This window comes from Sphaerodactylus townsendi, linkage group LG06 (genome assembly GCF_021028975.2).
Source record: "Sphaerodactylus townsendi isolate TG3544 linkage group LG06, MPM_Stown_v2.3, whole genome shotgun sequence".
Classification (NCBI taxonomy): Eukaryota; Metazoa; Chordata; class Lepidosauria; order Squamata; family Sphaerodactylidae; genus Sphaerodactylus; species Sphaerodactylus townsendi.
The window spans coordinates 121474972-121493134 of NC_059430.1; the positions used below are offsets into that span (position 1 = coordinate 121474972).

Genomic DNA, 18163 nt, shown 5'->3' on the forward strand with positions numbered 1-18163 from the left:
CCCCCCCCCCCCCCCACCCCCCCCCCCCCCCACCCCCCCCCCCCCCCACCCCCCCCCCCCCCCACCCCCCCCCCCCCCCACCCCCCCCCCCCCCCACCCCCCCCCCCCCCCACCCCCCCCCCCCCCCACCCCCCCCCCCCCCCACCCCCCCCCCCCCCCACCCCCCCCCCCCCCCACCCCCCCCCCCCCCCACCCCCCCCCCCCCCCACCCCCCCCCCCCCCCACCCCCCCCCCCCCCCACCCCCCCCCCCCCCCACCCCCCCCCCCCCCCACCCCCCCCCCCCCCCACCCCCCCCCCCCCCCACCCCCCCCCCCCCCCACCCCCCCCCCCCCCCACCCCCCCCCCCCCCCACCCCCCCCCCCCCCCACCCCCCCCCCCCCCCACCCCCCCCCCCCCCCACCCCCCCCCCCCCCCACCCCCCCCCCCCCCCACCCCCCCCCCCCCCCACCCCCCCCCCCCCCCACCCCCCCCCCCCCCCACCCCCCCCCCCCCCCACCCCCCCCCCCCCCCACCCCCCCCCCCCCCCACCCCCCCCCCCCCCCACCCCCCCCCCCCCCCACCCCCCCCCCCCCCCACCCCCCCCCCCCCCCACCCCCCCCCCCCCCCACCCCCCCCCCCCCCCACCCCCCCCCCCCCCCACCCCCCCCCCCCCCCACCCCCCCCCCCCCCCACCCCCCCCCCCCCCCACCCCCCCCCCCCCCCACCCCCCCCCCCCCCCACCCCCCCCCCCCCCCACCCCCCCCCCCCCCCACCCCCCCCCCCCCCCACCCCCCCCCCCCCCCACCCCCCCCCCCCCCCACCCCCCCCCCCCCCCACCCCCCCCCCCCCCCACCCCCCCCCCCCCCCACCCCCCCCCCCCCCCACCCCCCCCCCCCCCCACCCCCCCCCCCCCCCACCCCCCCCCCCCCCCACCCCCCCCCCCCCCCACCCCCCCCCCCCCCCACCCCCCCCCCCCCCCACCCCCCCCCCCCCCCACCCCCCCCCCCCCCCACCCCCCCCCCCCCCCACCCCCCCCCCCCCCCACCCCCCCCCCCCCCCACCCCCCCCCCCCCCCACCCCCCCCCCCCCCCACCCCCCCCCCCCCCCACCCCCCCCCCCCCCCACCCCCCCCCCCCCCCACCCCCCCCCCCCCCCACCCCCCCCCCCCCCCACCCCCCCCCCCCCCCACCCCCCCCCCCCCCCACCCCCCCCCCCCCCCACCCCCCCCCCCCCCCACCCCCCCCCCCCCCCACCCCCCCCCCCCCCCACCCCCCCCCCCCCCCACCCCCCCCCCCCCCCACCCCCCCCCCCCCCCACCCCCCCCCCCCCCCACCCCCCCCCCCCCCCACCCCCCCCCCCCCCCACCCCCCCCCCCCCCCACCCCCCCCCCCCCCCACCCCCCCCCCCCCCCACCCCCCCCCCCCCCCACCCCCCCCCCCCCCCACCCCCCCCCCCCCCCACCCCCCCCCCCCCCCACCCCCCCCCCCCCCCACCCCCCCCCCCCCCCACCCCCCCCCCCCCCCACCCCCCCCCCCCCCCACCCCCCCCCCCCCCCACCCCCCCCCCCCCCCACCCCCCCCCCCCCCCACCCCCCCCCCCCCCCACCCCCCCCCCCCCCCACCCCCCCCCCCCCCCACCCCCCCCCCCCCCCACCCCCCCCCCCCCCCACCCCCCCCCCCCCCCACCCCCCCCCCCCCCCACCCCCCCCCCCCCCCACCCCCCCCCCCCCCCACCCCCCCCCCCCCCCACCCCCCCCCCCCCCCACCCCCCCCCCCCCCCACCCCCCCCCCCCCCCACCCCCCCCCCCCCCCACCCCCCCCCCCCCCCACCCCCCCCCCCCCCCACCCCCCCCCCCCCCCACCCCCCCCCCCCCCCACCCCCCCCCCCCCCCACCCCCCCCCCCCCCCACCCCCCCCCCCCCCCACCCCCCCCCCCCCCCACCCCCCCCCCCCCCCACCCCCCCCCCCCCCCACCCCCCCCCCCCCCCACCCCCCCCCCCCCCCACCCCCCCCCCCCCCCACCCCCCCCCCCCCCCACCCCCCCCCCCCCCCACCCCCCCCCCCCCCCACCCCCCCCCCCCCCCACCCCCCCCCCCCCCCACCCCCCCCCCCCCCCACCCCCCCCCCCCCCCACCCCCCCCCCCCCCCACCCCCCCCCCCCCCCACCCCCCCCCCCCCCCACCCCCCCCCCCCCCCACCCCCCCCCCCCCCCACCCCCCCCCCCCCCCACCCCCCCCCCCCCCCACCCCCCCCCCCCCCCACCCCCCCCCCCCCCCACCCCCCCCCCCCCCCACCCCCCCCCCCCCCCACCCCCCCCCCCCCCCACCCCCCCCCCCCCCCACCCCCCCCCCCCCCCACCCCCCCCCCCCCCCACCCCCCCCCCCCCCCACCCCCCCCCCCCCCCACCCCCCCCCCCCCCCACCCCCCCCCCCCCCCACCCCCCCCCCCCCCCACCCCCCCCCCCCCCCACCCCCCCCCCCCCCCACCCCCCCCCCCCCCCACCCCCCCCCCCCCCCACCCCCCCCCCCCCCCACCCCCCCCCCCCCCCACCCCCCCCCCCCCCCACCCCCCCCCCCCCCCACCCCCCCCCCCCCCCACCCCCCCCCCCCCCCACCCCCCCCCCCCCCCACCCCCCCCCCCCCCCACCCCCCCCCCCCCCCACCCCCCCCCCCCCCCACCCCCCCCCCCCCCCACCCCCCCCCCCCCCCACCCCCCCCCCCCCCCACCCCCCCCCCCCCCCACCCCCCCCCCCCCCCACCCCCCCCCCCCCCCACCCCCCCCCCCCCCCACCCCCCCCCCCCCCCACCCCCCCCCCCCCCCACCCCCCCCCCCCCCCACCCCCCCCCCCCCCCACCCCCCCCCCCCCCCACCCCCCCCCCCCCCCACCCCCCCCCCCCCCCACCCCCCCCCCCCCCCACCCCCCCCCCCCCCCACCCCCCCCCCCCCCCACCCCCCCCCCCCCCCACCCCCCCCCCCCCCCACCCCCCCCCCCCCCCACCCCCCCCCCCCCCCACCCCCCCCCCCCCCCACCCCCCCCCCCCCCCACCCCCCCCCCCCCCCACCCCCCCCCCCCCCCACCCCCCCCCCCCCCCACCCCCCCCCCCCCCCACCCCCCCCCCCCCCCACCCCCCCCCCCCCCCACCCCCCCCCCCCCCCACCCCCCCCCCCCCCCACCCCCCCCCCCCCCCACCCCCCCCCCCCCCCACCCCCCCCCCCCCCCACCCCCCCCCCCCCCCACCCCCCCCCCCCCCCACCCCCCCCCCCCCCCACCCCCCCCCCCCCCCACCCCCCCCCCCCCCCACCCCCCCCCCCCCCCACCCCCCCCCCCCCCCACCCCCCCCCCCCCCCACCCCCCCCCCCCCCCACCCCCCCCCCCCCCCACCCCCCCCCCCCCCCACCCCCCCCCCCCCCCACCCCCCCCCCCCCCCACCCCCCCCCCCCCCCACCCCCCCCCCCCCCCACCCCCCCCCCCCCCCACCCCCCCCCCCCCCCACCCCCCCCCCCCCCCACCCCCCCCCCCCCCCACCCCCCCCCCCCCCCACCCCCCCCCCCCCCCACCCCCCCCCCCCCCCACCCCCCCCCCCCCCCACCCCCCCCCCCCCCCACCCCCCCCCCCCCCCACCCCCCCCCCCCCCCACCCCCCCCCCCCCCCACCCCCCCCCCCCCCCACCCCCCCCCCCCCCCACCCCCCCCCCCCCCCACCCCCCCCCCCCCCCACCCCCCCCCCCCCCCACCCCCCCCCCCCCCCACCCCCCCCCCCCCCCACCCCCCCCCCCCCCCACCCCCCCCCCCCCCCACCCCCCCCCCCCCCCACCCCCCCCCCCCCCCACCCCCCCCCCCCCCCACCCCCCCCCCCCCCCACCCCCCCCCCCCCCCACCCCCCCCCCCCCCCACCCCCCCCCCCCCCCACCCCCCCCCCCCCCCACCCCCCCCCCCCCCCACCCCCCCCCCCCCCCACCCCCCCCCCCCCCCACCCCCCCCCCCCCCCACCCCCCCCCCCCCCCACCCCCCCCCCCCCCCACCCCCCCCCCCCCCCACCCCCCCCCCCCCCCACCCCCCCCCCCCCCCACCCCCCCCCCCCCCCACCCCCCCCCCCCCCCACCCCCCCCCCCCCCCACCCCCCCCCCCCCCCACCCCCCCCCCCCCCCACCCCCCCCCCCCCCCACCCCCCCCCCCCCCCACCCCCCCCCCCCCCCACCCCCCCCCCCCCCCACCCCCCCCCCCCCCCACCCCCCCCCCCCCCCACCCCCCCCCCCCCCCACCCCCCCCCCCCCCCACCCCCCCCCCCCCCCACCCCCCCCCCCCCCCACCCCCCCCCCCCCCCACCCCCCCCCCCCCCCACCCCCCCCCCCCCCCACCCCCCCCCCCCCCCACCCCCCCCCCCCCCCACCCCCCCCCCCCCCCACCCCCCCCCCCCCCCACCCCCCCCCCCCCCCACCCCCCCCCCCCCCCACCCCCCCCCCCCCCCACCCCCCCCCCCCCCCACCCCCCCCCCCCCCCACCCCCCCCCCCCCCCACCCCCCCCCCCCCCCACCCCCCCCCCCCCCCACCCCCCCCCCCCCCCACCCCCCCCCCCCCCCACCCCCCCCCCCCCCCACCCCCCCCCCCCCCCACCCCCCCCCCCCCCCACCCCCCCCCCCCCCCACCCCCCCCCCCCCCCACCCCCCCCCCCCCCCACCCCCCCCCCCCCCCACCCCCCCCCCCCCCCACCCCCCCCCCCCCCCACCCCCCCCCCCCCCCACCCCCCCCCCCCCCCACCCCCCCCCCCCCCCACCCCCCCCCCCCCCCACCCCCCCCCCCCCCCACCCCCCCCCCCCCCCACCCCCCCCCCCCCCCACCCCCCCCCCCCCCCACCCCCCCCCCCCCCCACCCCCCCCCCCCCCCACCCCCCCCCCCCCCCACCCCCCCCCCCCCCCACCCCCCCCCCCCCCCACCCCCCCCCCCCCCCACCCCCCCCCCCCCCCACCCCCCCCCCCCCCCACCCCCCCCCCCCCCCACCCCCCCCCCCCCCCACCCCCCCCCCCCCCCACCCCCCCCCCCCCCCACCCCCCCCCCCCCCCACCCCCCCCCCCCCCCACCCCCCCCCCCCCCCACCCCCCCCCCCCCCCACCCCCCCCCCCCCCCACCCCCCCCCCCCCCCACCCCCCCCCCCCCCCACCCCCCCCCCCCCCCACCCCCCCCCCCCCCCACCCCCCCCCCCCCCCACCCCCCCCCCCCCCCACCCCCCCCCCCCCCCACCCCCCCCCCCCCCCACCCCCCCCCCCCCCCACCCCCCCCCCCCCCCACCCCCCCCCCCCCCCACCCCCCCCCCCCCCCACCCCCCCCCCCCCCCACCCCCCCCCCCCCCCACCCCCCCCCCCCCCCACCCCCCCCCCCCCCCACCCCCCCCCCCCCCCACCCCCCCCCCCCCCCACCCCCCCCCCCCCCCACCCCCCCCCCCCCCCACCCCCCCCCCCCCCCACCCCCCCCCCCCCCCACCCCCCCCCCCCCCCACCCCCCCCCCCCCCCACCCCCCCCCCCCCCCACCCCCCCCCCCCCCCACCCCCCCCCCCCCCCACCCCCCCCCCCCCCCACCCCCCCCCCCCCCCACCCCCCCCCCCCCCCACCCCCCCCCCCCCCCACCCCCCCCCCCCCCCACCCCCCCCCCCCCCCACCCCCCCCCCCCCCCACCCCCCCCCCCCCCCACCCCCCCCCCCCCCCACCCCCCCCCCCCCCCACCCCCCCCCCCCCCCACCCCCCCCCCCCCCCACCCCCCCCCCCCCCCACCCCCCCCCCCCCCCACCCCCCCCCCCCCCCACCCCCCCCCCCCCCCACCCCCCCCCCCCCCCACCCCCCCCCCCCCCCACCCCCCCCCCCCCCCACCCCCCCCCCCCCCCACCCCCCCCCCCCCCCACCCCCCCCCCCCCCCACCCCCCCCCCCCCCCACCCCCCCCCCCCCCCACCCCCCCCCCCCCCCACCCCCCCCCCCCCCCACCCCCCCCCCCCCCCACCCCCCCCCCCCCCCACCCCCCCCCCCCCCCACCCCCCCCCCCCCCCACCCCCCCCCCCCCCCACCCCCCCCCCCCCCCACCCCCCCCCCCCCCCACCCCCCCCCCCCCCCACCCCCCCCCCCCCCCACCCCCCCCCCCCCCCACCCCCCCCCCCCCCCACCCCCCCCCCCCCCCACCCCCCCCCCCCCCCACCCCCCCCCCCCCCCACCCCCCCCCCCCCCCACCCCCCCCCCCCCCCACCCCCCCCCCCCCCCACCCCCCCCCCCCCCCACCCCCCCCCCCCCCCACCCCCCCCCCCCCCCACCCCCCCCCCCCCCCACCCCCCCCCCCCCCCACCCCCCCCCCCCCCCACCCCCCCCCCCCCCCACCCCCCCCCCCCCCCACCCCCCCCCCCCCCCACCCCCCCCCCCCCCCACCCCCCCCCCCCCCCACCCCCCCCCCCCCCCACCCCCCCCCCCCCCCACCCCCCCCCCCCCCCACCCCCCCCCCCCCCCACCCCCCCCCCCCCCCACCCCCCCCCCCCCCCACCCCCCCCCCCCCCCACCCCCCCCCCCCCCCACCCCCCCCCCCCCCCACCCCCCCCCCCCCCCACCCCCCCCCCCCCCCACCCCCCCCCCCCCCCACCCCCCCCCCCCCCCACCCCCCCCCCCCCCCACCCCCCCCCCCCCCCACCCCCCCCCCCCCCCACCCCCCCCCCCCCCCACCCCCCCCCCCCCCCACCCCCCCCCCCCCCCACCCCCCCCCCCCCCCACCCCCCCCCCCCCCCACCCCCCCCCCCCCCCACCCCCCCCCCCCCCCACCCCCCCCCCCCCCCACCCCCCCCCCCCCCCACCCCCCCCCCCCCCCACCCCCCCCCCCCCCCACCCCCCCCCCCCCCCACCCCCCCCCCCCCCCACCCCCCCCCCCCCCCACCCCCCCCCCCCCCCACCCCCCCCCCCCCCCACCCCCCCCCCCCCCCACCCCCCCCCCCCCCCACCCCCCCCCCCCCCCACCCCCCCCCCCCCCCACCCCCCCCCCCCCCCACCCCCCCCCCCCCCCACCCCCCCCCCCCCCCACCCCCCCCCCCCCCCACCCCCCCCCCCCCCCACCCCCCCCCCCCCCCACCCCCCCCCCCCCCCACCCCCCCCCCCCCCCACCCCCCCCCCCCCCCACCCCCCCCCCCCCCCACCCCCCCCCCCCCCCACCCCCCCCCCCCCCCACCCCCCCCCCCCCCCACCCCCCCCCCCCCCCACCCCCCCCCCCCCCCACCCCCCCCCCCCCCCACCCCCCCCCCCCCCCACCCCCCCCCCCCCCCACCCCCCCCCCCCCCCACCCCCCCCCCCCCCCACCCCCCCCCCCCCCCACCCCCCCCCCCCCCCACCCCCCCCCCCCCCCACCCCCCCCCCCCCCCACCCCCCCCCCCCCCCACCCCCCCCCCCCCCCACCCCCCCCCCCCCCCACCCCCCCCCCCCCCCACCCCCCCCCCCCCCCACCCCCCCCCCCCCCCACCCCCCCCCCCCCCCACCCCCCCCCCCCCCCACCCCCCCCCCCCCCCACCCCCCCCCCCCCCCACCCCCCCCCCCCCCCACCCCCCCCCCCCCCCACCCCCCCCCCCCCCCACCCCCCCCCCCCCCCACCCCCCCCCCCCCCCACCCCCCCCCCCCCCCACCCCCCCCCCCCCCCACCCCCCCCCCCCCCCACCCCCCCCCCCCCCCACCCCCCCCCCCCCCCACCCCCCCCCCCCCCCACCCCCCCCCCCCCCCACCCCCCCCCCCCCCCACCCCCCCCCCCCCCCACCCCCCCCCCCCCCCACCCCCCCCCCCCCCCACCCCCCCCCCCCCCCACCCCCCCCCCCCCCCACCCCCCCCCCCCCCCACCCCCCCCCCCCCCCACCCCCCCCCCCCCCCACCCCCCCCCCCCCCCACCCCCCCCCCCCCCCACCCCCCCCCCCCCCCACCCCCCCCCCCCCCCACCCCCCCCCCCCCCCACCCCCCCCCCCCCCCACCCCCCCCCCCCCCCACCCCCCCCCCCCCCCACCCCCCCCCCCCCCCACCCCCCCCCCCCCCCACCCCCCCCCCCCCCCACCCCCCCCCCCCCCCACCCCCCCCCCCCCCCACCCCCCCCCCCCCCCACCCCCCCCCCCCCCCACCCCCCCCCCCCCCCACCCCCCCCCCCCCCCACCCCCCCCCCCCCCCACCCCCCCCCCCCCCCACCCCCCCCCCCCCCCACCCCCCCCCCCCCCCACCCCCCCCCCCCCCCACCCCCCCCCCCCCCCACCCCCCCCCCCCCCCACCCCCCCCCCCCCCCACCCCCCCCCCCCCCCACCCCCCCCCCCCCCCACCCCCCCCCCCCCCCACCCCCCCCCCCCCCCACCCCCCCCCCCCCCCACCCCCCCCCCCCCCCACCCCCCCCCCCCCCCACCCCCCCCCCCCCCCACCCCCCCCCCCCCCCACCCCCCCCCCCCCCCACCCCCCCCCCCCCCCACCCCCCCCCCCCCCCACCCCCCCCCCCCCCCACCCCCCCCCCCCCCCACCCCCCCCCCCCCCCACCCCCCCCCCCCCCCACCCCCCCCCCCCCCCACCCCCCCCCCCCCCCACCCCCCCCCCCCCCCACCCCCCCCCCCCCCCACCCCCCCCCCCCCCCACCCCCCCCCCCCCCCACCCCCCCCCCCCCCCACCCCCCCCCCCCCCCACCCCCCCCCCCCCCCACCCCCCCCCCCCCCCACCCCCCCCCCCCCCCACCCCCCCCCCCCCCCACCCCCCCCCCCCCCCACCCCCCCCCCCCCCCACCCCCCCCCCCCCCCACCCCCCCCCCCCCCCACCCCCCCCCCCCCCCACCCCCCCCCCCCCCCACCCCCCCCCCCCCCCACCCCCCCCCCCCCCCACCCCCCCCCCCCCCCACCCCCCCCCCCCCCCACCCCCCCCCCCCCCCACCCCCCCCCCCCCCCACCCCCCCCCCCCCCCACCCCCCCCCCCCCCCACCCCCCCCCCCCCCCACCCCCCCCCCCCCCCACCCCCCCCCCCCCCCACCCCCCCCCCCCCCCACCCCCCCCCCCCCCCACCCCCCCCCCCCCCCACCCCCCCCCCCCCCCACCCCCCCCCCCCCCCACCCCCCCCCCCCCCCACCCCCCCCCCCCCCCACCCCCCCCCCCCCCCACCCCCCCCCCCCCCCACCCCCCCCCCCCCCCACCCCCCCCCCCCCCCACCCCCCCCCCCCCCCACCCCCCCCCCCCCCCACCCCCCCCCCCCCCCACCCCCCCCCCCCCCCACCCCCCCCCCCCCCCACCCCCCCCCCCCCCCACCCCCCCCCCCCCCCACCCCCCCCCCCCCCCACCCCCCCCCCCCCCCACCCCCCCCCCCCCCCACCCCCCCCCCCCCCCACCCCCCCCCCCCCCCACCCCCCCCCCCCCCCACCCCCCCCCCCCCCCACCCCCCCCCCCCCCCACCCCCCCCCCCCCCCACCCCCCCCCCCCCCCACCCCCCCCCCCCCCCACCCCCCCCCCCCCCCACCCCCCCCCCCCCCCACCCCCCCCCCCCCCCACCCCCCCCCCCCCCCACCCCCCCCCCCCCCCACCCCCCCCCCCCCCCACCCCCCCCCCCCCCCACCCCCCCCCCCCCCCACCCCCCCCCCCCCCCACCCCCCCCCCCCCCCACCCCCCCCCCCCCCCACCCCCCCCCCCCCCCACCCCCCCCCCCCCCCACCCCCCCCCCCCCCCACCCCCCCCCCCCCCCACCCCCCCCCCCCCCCACCCCCCCCCCCCCCCACCCCCCCCCCCCCCCACCCCCCCCCCCCCCCACCCCCCCCCCCCCCCACCCCCCCCCCCCCCCACCCCCCCCCCCCCCCACCCCCCCCCCCCCCCACCCCCCCCCCCCCCCACCCCCCCCCCCCCCCACCCCCCCCCCCCCCCACCCCCCCCCCCCCCCACCCCCCCCCCCCCCCACCCCCCCCCCCCCCCACCCCCCCCCCCCCCCACCCCCCCCCCCCCCCACCCCCCCCCCCCCCCACCCCCCCCCCCCCCCACCCCCCCCCCCCCCCACCCCCCCCCCCCCCCACCCCCCCCCCCCCCCACCCCCCCCCCCCCCCACCCCCCCCCCCCCCCACCCCCCCCCCCCCCCACCCCCCCCCCCCCCCACCCCCCCCCCCCCCCACCCCCCCCCCCCCCCACCCCCCCCCCCCCCCACCCCCCCCCCCCCCCACCCCCCCCCCCCCCCACCCCCCCCCCCCCCCACCCCCCCCCCCCCCCACCCCCCCCCCCCCCCACCCCCCCCCCCCCCCACCCCCCCCCCCCCCCACCCCCCCCCCCCCCCACCCCCCCCCCCCCCCACCCCCCCCCCCCCCCACCCCCCCCCCCCCCCACCCCCCCCCCCCCCCACCCCCCCCCCCCCCCACCCCCCCCCCCCCCCACCCCCCCCCCCCCCCACCCCCCCCCCCCCCCACCCCCCCCCCCCCCCACCCCCCCCCCCCCCCACCCCCCCCCCCCCCCACCCCCCCCCCCCCCCACCCCCCCCCCCCCCCACCCCCCCCCCCCCCCACCCCCCCCCCCCCCCACCCCCCCCCCCCCCCACCCCCCCCCCCCCCCACCCCCCCCCCCCCCCACCCCCCCCCCCCCCCACCCCCCCCCCCCCCCACCCCCCCCCCCCCCCACCCCCCCCCCCCCCCACCCCCCCCCCCCCCCACCCCCCCCCCCCCCCACCCCCCCCCCCCCCCACCCCCCCCCCCCCCCACCCCCCCCCCCCCCCACCCCCCCCCCCCCCCACCCCCCCCCCCCCCCACCCCCCCCCCCCCCCACCCCCCCCCCCCCCCACCCCCCCCCCCCCCCACCCCCCCCCCCCCCCACCCCCCCCCCCCCCCACCCCCCCCCCCCCCCACCCCCCCCCCCCCCCACCCCCCCCCCCCCCCACCCCCCCCCCCCCCCACCCCCCCCCCCCCCCACCCCCCCCCCCCCCCACCCCCCCCCCCCCCCACCCCCCCCCCCCCCCACCCCCCCCCCCCCCCACCCCCCCCCCCCCCCACCCCCCCCCCCCCCCACCCCCCCCCCCCCCCACCCCCCCCCCCCCCCACCCCCCCCCCCCCCCACCCCCCCCCCCCCCCACCCCCCCCCCCCCCCACCCCCCCCCCCCCCCACCCCCCCCCCCCCCCACCCCCCCCCCCCCCCACCCCCCCCCCCCCCCACCCCCCCCCCCCCCCACCCCCCCCCCCCCCCACCCCCCCCCCCCCCCACCCCCCCCCCCCCCCACCCCCCCCCCCCCCCACCCCCCCCCCCCCCCACCCCCCCCCCCCCCCACCCCCCCCCCCCCCCACCCCCCCCCCCCCCCACCCCCCCCCCCCCCCACCCCCCCCCCCCCCCACCCCCCCCCCCCCCCACCCCCCCCCCCCCCCACCCCCCCCCCCCCCCACCCCCCCCCCCCCCCACCCCCCCCCCCCCCCACCCCCCCCCCCCCCCACCCCCCCCCCCCCCCACCCCCCCCCCCCCCCACCCCCCCCCCCCCCCACCCCCCCCCCCCCCCACCCCCCCCCCCCCCCACCCCCCCCCCCCCCCACCCCCCCCCCCCCCCACCCCCCCCCCCCCCCACCCCCCCCCCCCCCCACCCCCCCCCCCCCCCACCCCCCCCCCCCCCCACCCCCCCCCCCCCCCACCCCCCCCCCCCCCCACCCCCCCCCCCCCCCACCCCCCCCCCCCCCCACCCCCCCCCCCCCCCACCCCCCCCCCCCCCCACCCCCCCCCCCCCCCACCCCCCCCCCCCCCCACCCCCCCCCCCCCCCACCCCCCCCCCCCCCCACCCCCCCCCCCCCCCACCCCCCCCCCCCCCCACCCCCCCCCCCCCCCACCCCCCCCCCCCCCCACCCCCCCCCCCCCCCACCCCCCCCCCCCCCCACCCCCCCCCCCCCCCACCCCCCCCCCCCCCCACCCCCCCCCCCCCCCACCCCCCCCCCCCCCCACCCCCCCCCCCCCCCACCCCCCCCCCCCCCCACCCCCCCCCCCCCCCACCCCCCCCCCCCCCCACCCCCCCCCCCCCCCACCCCCCCCCCCCCCCACCCCCCCCCCCCCCCACCCCCCCCCCCCCCCACCCCCCCCCCCCCCCACCCCCCCCCCCCCCCACCCCCCCCCCCCCCCACCCCCCCCCCCCCCCACCCCCCCCCCCCCCCACCCCCCCCCCCCCCCACCCCCCCCCCCCCCCACCCCCCCCCCCCCCCACCCCCCCCCCCCCCCACCCCCCCCCCCCCCCACCCCCCCCCCCCCCCACCCCCCCCCCCCCCCACCCCCCCCCCCCCCCACCCCCCCCCCCCCCCACCCCCCCCCCCCCCCACCCCCCCCCCCCCCCACCCCCCCCCCCCCCCACCCCCCCCCCCCCCCACCCCCCCCCCCCCCCACCCCCCCCCCCCCCCACCCCCCCCCCCCCCCACCCCCCCCCCCCCCCACCCCCCCCCCCCCCCACCCCCCCCCCCCCCCACCCCCCCCCCCCCCCACCCCCCCCCCCCCCCACCCCCCCCCCCCCCCACCCCCCCCCCCCCCCACCCCCCCCCCCCCCCACCCCCCCCCCCCCCCACCCCCCCCCCCCCCCACCCCCCCCCCCCCCCACCCCCCCCCCCCCCCACCCCCCCCCCCCCCCACCCCCCCCCCCCCCCACCCCCCCCCCCCCCCACCCCCCCCCCCCCCCACCCCCCCCCCCCCCCACCCCCCCCCCCCCCCACCCCCCCCCCCCCCCACCCCCCCCCCCCCCCACCCCCCCCCCCCCCCACCCCCCCCCCCCCCCACCCCCCCCCCCCCCCACCCCCCCCCCCCCCCACCCCCCCCCCCCCCCACCCCCCCCCCCCCCCACCCCCCCCCCCCCCCACCCCCCCCCCCCCCCACCCCCCCCCCCCCCCACCCCCCCCCCCCCCCACCCCCCCCCCCCCCCACCCCCCCCCCCCCCCACCCCCCCCCCCCCCCACCCCCCCCCCCCCCCACCCCCCCCCCCCCCCACCCCCCCCCCCCCCCACCCCCCCCCCCCCCCACCCCCCCCCCCCCCCACCCCCCCCCCCCCCCACCCCCCCCCCCCCCCACCCCCCCCCCCCCCCACCCCCCCCCCCCCCCACCCCCCCCCCCCCCCACCCCCCCCCCCCCCCACCCCCCCCCCCCCCCACCCCCCCCCCCCCCCACCCCCCCCCCCCCCCACCCCCCCCCCCCCCCACCCCCCCCCCCCCCCACCCCCCCCCCCCCCCACCCCCCCCCCCCCCCACCCCCCCCCCCCCCCACCCCCCCCCCCCCCCACCCCCCCCCCCCCCCACCCCCCCCCCCCCCCACCCCCCCCCCCCCCCACCCCCCCCCCCCCCCACCCCCCCCCCCCCCCACCCCCCCCCCCCCCCACCCCCCCCCCCCCCCACCCCCCCCCCCCCCCACCCCCCCCCCCCCCCACCCCCCCCCCCCCCCACCCCCCCCCCCCCCCACCCCCCCCCCCCCCCACCCCCCCCCCCCCCCACCCCCCCCCCCCCCCACCCCCCCCCCCCCCCACCCCCCCCCCCCCCCACCCCCCCCCCCCCCCACCCCCCCCCCCCCCCACCCCCCCCCCCCCCCACCCCCCCCCCCCCCCACCCCCCCCCCCCCCCACCCCCCCCCCCCCCCACCCCCCCCCCCCCCCACCCCCCCCCCCCCCCACCCCCCCCCCCCCCCACCCCCCCCCCCCCCCACCCCCCCCCCCCCCCACCCCCCCCCCCCCCCACCCCCCCCCCCCCCCACCCCCCCCCCCCCCCACCCCCCCCCCCCCCCACCCCCCCCCCCCCCCACCCCCCCCCCCCCCCACCCCCCCCCCCCCCCACCCCCCCCCCCCCCCACCCCCCCCCCCCCCCACCCCCCCCCCCCCCCACCCCCCCCCCCCCCCACCCCCCCCCCCCCCCACCCCCCCCCCCCCCCACCCCCCCCCCCCCCCACCCCCCCCCCCCCCCACCCCCCCCCCCCCCCACCCCCCCCCCCCCCCACCCCCCCCCCCCCCCACCCCCCCCCCCCCCCACCCCCCCCCCCCCCCACCCCCCCCCCCCCCCACCCCCCCCCCCCCCCACCCCCCCCCCCCCCCACCCCCCCCCCCCCCCACCCCCCCCCCCCCCCACCCCCCCCCCCCCCCACCCCCCCCCCCCCCCACCCCCCCCCCCCCCCACCCCCCCCCCCCCCCACCCCCCCCCCCCCCCACCCCCCCCCCCCCCCACCCCCCCCCCCCCCCACCCCCCCCCCCCCCCACCCCCCCCCCCCCCCACCCCCCCCCCCCCCCACCCCCCCCCCCCCCCACCCCCCCCCCCCCCCACCCCCCCCCCCCCCCACCCCCCCCCCCCCCCACCCCCCCCCCCCCCCACCCCCCCCCCCCCCCACCCCCCCCCCCCCCCACCCCCCCCCCCCCCCACCCCCCCCCCCCCCCACCCCCCCCCCCCCCCACCCCCCCCCCCCCCCACCCCCCCCCCCCCCCACCCCCCCCCCCCCCCACCCCCCCCCCCCCCCACCCCCCCCCCCCCCCACCCCCCCCCCCCCCCACCCCCCCCCCCCCCCACCCCCCCCCCCCCCCACCCCCCCCCCCCCCCACCCCCCCCCCCCCCCACCCCCCCCCCCCCCCACCCCCCCCCCCCCCCACCCCCCCCCCCCCCCACCCCCCCCCCCCCCCACCCCCCCCCCCCCCCACCCCCCCCCCCCCCCACCCCCCCCCCCCCCCACCCCCCCCCCCCCCCACCCCCCCCCCCCCCCACCCCCCCCCCCCCCCACCCCCCCCCCCCCCCACCCCCCCCCCCCCCCACCCCCCCCCCCCCCCACCCCCCCCCCCCCCCACCCCCCCCCCCCCCCACCCCCCCCCCCCCCCACCCCCCCCCCCCCCCACCCCCCCCCCCCCCCACCCCCCCCCCCCCCCACCCCCCCCCCCCCCCACCCCCCCCCCCCCCCACCCCCCCCCCCCCCCACCCCCCCCCCCCCCCACCCCCCCCCCCCCCCACCCCCCCCCCCCCCCACCCCCCCCCCCCCCCACCCCCCCCCCCCCCCACCCCCCCCCCCCCCCACCCCCCCCCCCCCCCACCCCCCCCCCCCCCCACCCCCCCCCCCCCCCACCCCCCCCCCCCCCCACCCCCCCCCCCCCCCACCCCCCCCCCCCCCCACCCCCCCCCCCCCCCACCCCCCCCCCCCCCCACCCCCCCCCCCCCCCACCCCCCCCCCCCCCCACCCCCCCCCCCCCCCACCCCCCCCCCCCCCCACCCCCCCCCCCCCCCACCCCCCCCCCCCCCCACCCCCCCCCCCCCCCACCCCCCCCCCCCCCCACCCCCCCCCCCCCCCACCCCCCCCCCCCCCCACCCCCCCCCCCCCCCACCCCCCCCCCCCCCCACCCCCCCCCCCCCCCACCCCCCCCCCCCCCCACCCCCCCCCCCCCCCACCCCCCCCCCCCCCCACCCCCCCCCCCCCCCACCCCCCCCCCCCCCCACCCCCCCCCCCCCCCACCCCCCCCCCCCCCCACCCCCCCCCCCCCCCACCCCCCCCCCCCCCCACCCCCCCCCCCCCCCACCCCCCCCCCCCCCCACCCCCCCCCCCCCCCACCCCCCCCCCCCCCCACCCCCCCCCCCCCCCACCCCCCCCCCCCCCCACCCCCCCCCCCCCCCACCCCCCCCCCCCCCCACCCCCCCCCCCCCCCACCCCCCCCCCCCCCCACCCCCCCCCCCCCCCACCCCCCCCCCCCCCCACCCCCCCCCCCCCCCACCCCCCCCCCCCCCCACCCCCCCCCCCCCCCACCCCCCCCCCCCCCCACCCCCCCCCCCCCCCACCCCCCCCCCCCCCCACCCCCCCCCCCCCCCACCCCCCCCCCCCCCCACCCCCCCCCCCCCCCACCCCCCCCCCCCCCCACCCCCCCCCCCCCCCACCCCCCCCCCCCCCCACCCCCCCCCCCCCCCACCCCCCCCCCCCCCCACCCCCCCCCCCCCCCACCCCCCCCCCCCCCCACCCCCCCCCCCCCCCACCCCCCCCCCCCCCCACCCCCCCCCCCCCCCACCCCCCCCCCCCCCCACCCCCCCCCCCCCCCACCCCCCCCCCCCCCCACCCCCCCCCCCCCCCACCCCCCCCCCCCCCCACCCCCCCCCCCCCCCACCCCCCCCCCCCCCCACCCCCCCCCCCCCCCACCCCCCCCCCCCCCCACCCCCCCCCCCCCCCACCCCCCCCCCCCCCCACCCCCCCCCCCCCCCACCCCCCCCCCCCCCCACCCCCCCCCCCCCCCACCCCCCCCCCCCCCCACCCCCCCCCCCCCCCACCCCCCCCCCCCCCCACCCCCCCCCCCCCCCACCCCCCCCCCCCCCCACCCCCCCCCCCCCCCACCCCCCCCCCCCCCCACCCCCCCCCCCCCCCACCCCCCCCCCCCCCCACCCCCCCCCCCCCCCACCCCCCCCCCCCCCCACCCCCCCCCCCCCCCACCCCCCCCCCCCCCCACCCCCCCCCCCCCCCACCCCCCCCCCCCCCCACCCCCCCCCCCCCCCACCCCCCCCCCCCCCCACCCCCCCCCCCCCCCACCCCCCCCCCCCCCCACCCCCCCCCCCCCCCACCCCCCCCCCCCCCCACCCCCCCCCCCCCCCACCCCCCCCCCCCCCCACCCCCCCCCCCCCCCACCCCCCCCCCCCCCCACCCCCCCCCCCCCCCACCCCCCCCCCCCCCCACCCCCCCCCCCCCCCACCCCCCCCCCCCCCCACCCCCCCCCCCCCCCACCCCCCCCCCCCCCCACCCCCCCCCCCCCCCACCCCCCCCCCCCCCCACCCCCCCCCCCCCCCACCCCCCCCCCCCCCCACCCCCCCCCCCCCCCACCCCCCCCCCCCCCCACCCCCCCCCCCCCCCACCCCCCCCCCCCCCCACCCCCCCCCCCCCCCACCCCCCCCCCCCCCCACCCCCCCCCCCCCCCACCCCCCCCCCCCCCCACCCCCCCCCCCCCCCACCCCCCCCCCCCCCCACCCCCCCCCCCCCCCACCCCCCCCCCCCCCCACCCCCCCCCCCCCCCACCCCCCCCCCCCCCCACCCCCCCCCCCCCCCACCCCCCCCCCCCCCCACCCCCCCCCCCCCCCACCCCCCCCCCCCCCCACCCCCCCCCCCCCCCACCCCCCCCCCCCCCCACCCCCCCCCCCCCCCACCCCCCCCCCCCCCCACCCCCCCCCCCCCCCACCCCCCCCCCCCCCCACCCCCCCCCCCCCCCACCCCCCCCCCCCCCCACCCCCCCCCCCCCCCACCCCCCCCCCCCCCCACCCCCCCCCCCCCCCACCCCCCCCCCCCCCCACCCCCCCCCCCCCCCACCCCCCCCCCCCCCCACCCCCCCCCCCCCCCACCCCCCCCCCCCCCCACCCCCCCCCCCCCCCACCCCCCCCCCCCCCCACCCCCCCCCCCCCCCACCCCCCCCCCCCCCCACCCCCCCCCCCCCCCACCCCCCCCCCCCCCCACCCCCCCCCCCCCCCACCCCCCCCCCCCCCCACCCCCCCCCCCCCCCACCCCCCCCCCCCCCCACCCCCCCCCCCCCCCACCCCCCCCCCCCCCCACCCCCCCCCCCCCCCACCCCCCCCCCCCCCCACCCCCCCCCCCCCCCACCCCCCCCCCCCCCCACCCCCCCCCCCCCCCACCCCCCCCCCCCCCCACCCCCCCCCCCCCCCACCCCCCCCCCCCCCCACCCCCCCCCCCCCCCACCCCCCCCCCCCCCCACCCCCCCCCCCCCCCACCCCCCCCCCCCCCCACCCCCCCCCCCCCCCACCCCCCCCCCCCCCCACCCCCCCCCCCCCCCACCCCCCCCCCCCCCCACCCCCCCCCCCCCCCACCCCCCCCCCCCCCCACCCCCCCCCCCCCCCACCCCCCCCCCCCCCCACCCCCCCCCCCCCCCACCCCCCCCCCCCCCCACCCCCCCCCCCCCCCACCCCCCCCCCCCCCCACCCCCCCCCCCCCCCACCCCCCCCCCCCCCCACCCCCCCCCCCCCCCACCCCCCCCCCCCCCCACCCCCCCCCCCCCCCACCCCCCCCCCCCCCCACCCCCCCCCCCCCCCACCCCCCCCCCCCCCCACCCCCCCCCCCCCCCACCCCCCCCCCCCCCCACCCCCCCCCCCCCCCACCCCCCCCCCCCCCCACCCCCCCCCCCCCCCACCCCCCCCCCCCCCCACCCCCCCCCCCCCCCACCCCCCCCCCCCCCCACCCCCCCCCCCCCCCACCCCCCCCCCCCCCCACCCCCCCCCCCCCCCACCCCCCCCCCCCCCCACCC

General features: G+C 93.8%; 1 protein-coding gene across 1 annotated transcript in view; it reads right to left on the bottom strand.

Annotated features, from left to right (window-relative positions):
• LOC125434531 (interferon-inducible GTPase 5-like) overlaps positions 1 to 18163 on the bottom strand; it is a 148657-nt gene that overhangs the window by 111964 nt on the left and 18530 nt on the right.